A 4,405-nucleotide genomic window follows, 5' to 3' on the forward strand; every position below is an offset into this window, starting at 1 on the left:
ATCTGTCATAATGTGCTAATAACAGTCTTTATTCCATGTTAAATACTTCAGTTACAAGTCATAAGCAGAATCAATAGCTGTATGCTGGAATCTCGCGCTACTGAACTCTTTTGCTGCTGGATTCCATCTGCTAGAAAATACCAGCTTCTGAAATATTAGTTGATGCAGAAATTGTTAGCTTCTGCTGGAATTTTGCATTGCTACTGAATATTGCTAGCTGCTGCTGGAAATTCGGGTTCTCACATAGCATATAGGAAAATAGCTTCTAGGCTAAATTCTTATACATTGCGTGGGATAATTCTTATTCCTAGTGAACTATGGTTGTACAGTTGTGTGGAAATTTCTGTGTTGTTAACTAGGTCTAAGAAGGGGACGAATTTAATTTTCGTGATGCTTAATGAGATTTTATTAATGTCATTTTGTAACATTTATTATCTATCGTATGGAAAAATGTATGAACACGTAGGAAAGGCGACCGTCAAGTTGGAATTTCCAGTGCTACCGTGAAGTTGGAATTTCCAGTGCTGATGGAGCTAGCAAATGATAACGCCTACAAACTTGAGTTTAAAGGTAAGCATGTTGATAATTTAATTCTTTTTATTACTAACTTGCTTCATTTTTGTGTAGGTAGACAAGATTTGAGGACAAATCTTTCTGAAGAAGGGGAGTATGATATGAATCTGGCCGAGCATGACATGCTAATGGTTGAAGTCAGAGTATGTGTGTTGCAGCAGAAAACAATGCATGGACAAAAGTTGATATTTTTCCAAGAAACTCAAGGATGTTGCAATCATCAAGAAAAAGACAATTATATTCAAATTTCAGTCACATATCATCAAGAAAACTCGGTACCCTTGCTCCAAGTTTTATTTATTCTATGATACTTGAGTAAAATGTGAATTAGCTATTCCATTTTACGTTAGCTTGGTTAAAAATTCTCTTGCATTTGTTCATTTTGCTTAATGAGTAACAAGGAAGGACACTTTCAATGTTTATGAATATTGGAATTAGCAAGCATGTCTTTATTTTGTGTTGGTTGAAATTTATGAGTTTGAGTAGCTTATTATTGTTGAAGCTAGATGCTTGATTCATGTATTCATGTGTTGGATATTTTTGTATTATTAATTGCGCAAATTTTTGTGTTATTAATTGCGCATTACATACATTGAAAATATTATATTTTGAAAATGTTTACATTGGTTAGCCACCCTCTGCTTTTATCAATTTTAAAGTTTCAAAATTTTAGGGAGAGAGTTAATTATAATTTTAAAGAAGAGATTAAATTTTAATTCTTGAGGGGAAGAAAAAATTTGTGATTAATTATGTTTTTTTAAAAAATCAACATTTTTACTCTCTCAAAAAGGAAGAGAAATATATTAGACAAAAAAAATTTTATCCAAGTTTTGTGATCCTAGAAAAAGGAGAGATTGTTTCGTTACGGAAATGCCAGCAGTTTTGATTTTGATGATAGCACAACTTGTCATTGTGTTTCTAACATATTTACTCAAGTGTGTAGCTGAAAAATATCAAGTTGAAATATTTAACAAGCTAGAACTAAAATAGAGTCAAGCTGAAATCTGACCAAGTCAGTCGAGTGAATTCGATCGTTATCGAGGCGAAATGGTTGATCAAGGTCCGACCAGCCAAATATCCCCGAGCCAGACGGCTCGATATACCAGCTTTGGTATTTATTTCATATCTCTCAGCTCAATTATCATAATGCAACGATTCAGTAGGCATTGGAAAGATAAGACATTGACAAATCATCTTCAAATGTTGAAGTCTGAATCGAAGCTTAAGAAGTTGATAAATTGATATGAAATTGCAAGTCTCCAACACAGATACAGCTTTCGGCTGGACATGAGCAGTGTCGATATTTGGAGAATATCTCTCTCGTATGATTCGAAGTTGAGTGATTCTTGATTCTATGGAAAGTTAAAGAGAAAGGACTACAACCTTCGCGTTTATTACTTTGCCTATAAATCAACGAATAAAGAGTTATAATAAGTAGGCCGGATCACATGCATTCAACCATTTTGCTCATCCGACCGGTTAGATGTATTCAACCTTTTTGCTCATGCAACTGTTTTGTTCACCCGACTATTTCATTCAATTTTTTTGCTCGCCCGACCGATTCATTCATTCAAGCGTTTTGCTCTAGAGTCGGACTGCACGAGCAACCTTCCAGAAAGTCAATTATGACCACTGCAATGTCAGAAACAGTACAGAACATCTTCCAACGGTTATATTCTTGTGTATAATGTATATATCACTTTTGGAGGCTATTCATACAACATCTTGAAGATCAAATTAAAGCTTTTAAAGGAAATTCAATGAATGAGCATCCTACATGAAGAAATTAACGAAAATGATAGCAAACCCAAGAAGGGAGTCTAAATAGATATATTAGCGAGAGTTTTTTCCCTTATGTGTGGAGATGCATTTGAGAGTGTATATATTGTAATGGATTAATTTCCTCACACATACAAGCACTCACATTACAAGAGAGATGAGCTTCAAAGTTTAGTTAAGTGATAGTCTTGACACAATGACAATAAAAATTGTGTTTGTAGTCTTGAGATAAAAGACGTAAAATATTATGTTGATTGTGAGGTTGCGGATTACAATCGAGAATGTGTTAGGAGTTTCGATTAGGTAAAAGATAAGTTCTAAGTGAAAATAGATTTGTACAAACAGTTGTATAAATCATAGTCTTCTAGTGAATCCTTTAAAGGAGAAGAATAGGTGACATGGAGTTGTTAATCTCACCAGCATCCATGAACAAATTCTTACATATTTATTTATTGCATTTTCTTACTTTTGCTACTGATTTTGGTAGACATAGTTAAAGCATTTTATCTGTCTTTCAAATACCAAAATATTGCATATCAAGTGTTTGATAAAATGCTTCAAAAAAACTTTGTTATACATTCAACTTGCATTATTTTTAAAGGTTCTAAAAAAATGATTTGGTTTGAAAATCAAATTCAATTTAATTTCTCAGTGCTCATTTATTTCTTGAACATTTCAAAAATGATATTTTGTAGCACAAGCTTTTAAAAAAATTTAAAAGAGTTTATTCACTCCCTTATAAACTCTAACCCCTAACATATATTATAAGAAAATTTAATATAAAAAATCAAAAAAACACATTAAAGAACATTAAAATTTTAATTTCCAGTCTACTATAATCAATTTAAATTCTTTTGAATCACCTTATGAATCTGGTATACTTAATTAGGAACATATTTTCTTGGTGCTGATTTTATTATGTTAAAATATCCTTTGTCCCATGTACTTAATTGTTTCTCTTGTATTAATTTTCATGTTCCATCTCATCGACTTTACCAATGGAGTCCATTAGTGATTATTACTAAGCCCAATTCGATTTGATGTGCGTCGGTCTACTAATTTTTGTGTGTATATTTTGAGTACCAATTTGAGGCATTCTCACTAAAAATTCCCTATATTATAATTGGTATCAATTTTTGTAAATTTAAAATAAAGGTAGTTTTAGGAATATATATACACATACAGAGTAGGTCTCGTTTGAGACGGTCTTATGTATCTTTATTCATGAGACGGATAATTCGGTCTATGCCTGAAGTGAAAAGTAATATTTTTCGCAAACTAATAATAAAATTTCATAGATTGAATCGAATAGGTGATTCGTCTCACAAAATTGATCTATAAAACTATTACATAAGAGTTTTGGTATACTTTAATATAGCTTGGATCCTAGTAAACTTATTTATAAATAATATTGCATGCTAAGTCATAGTCTTTTATCTTTCTTGTAAACTCAATGATACAACTGTGTTCTTCCAATTCGGCTCCTAATTATTTCTCAAAAAAATTGCGATTATGATCATGTATGTTTTCTTCTTTGCGATTTGGTCTTCTACGTTATCAAATTTGAATTTTAACCATGTATTTTTGGTCGTTTTAATTATTTTTCATTGGAGGACCGATGTTATAGTATAAATATTAGCGTCACATATGTGGAAGATTTGCATCAAATAGAAAAAACTAAAAATAATAATTAAAAACAAACGAACAAACAAATGAAGATAATTTTTCATTCTCATTCTCTCTCTAATATTTATTTAATGATTATTAAAAAAAATTATGTACTCACCATTTTATATAAAAAAAAAAAAAAAATTTCCCATTGATTGGACTGAATTGGACTTCCCGAGTCTACGAAGTTAACTAAACTTTGGATAATATTGAAAAATAAGCATATTGGCAAGGAAAAAAAATCAAATACTATTTTCTTGGAAAAAAAAAATAATAAATTATAGAATAATCTATAGTGGCAGTAGATGGAAATTAGTCCAACTTCTTGAATGTCAAAATAAAAATTAGGTTTTATTGCAAAGCACTCCTATACATGAAAAGTTGT

This window comes from Primulina huaijiensis, chromosome 9 (assembly GCF_012295235.1).
Source record: "Primulina huaijiensis isolate GDHJ02 chromosome 9, ASM1229523v2, whole genome shotgun sequence".
Lineage (NCBI taxonomy): Eukaryota > Viridiplantae > Streptophyta > Magnoliopsida > Lamiales > Gesneriaceae > Primulina > Primulina huaijiensis.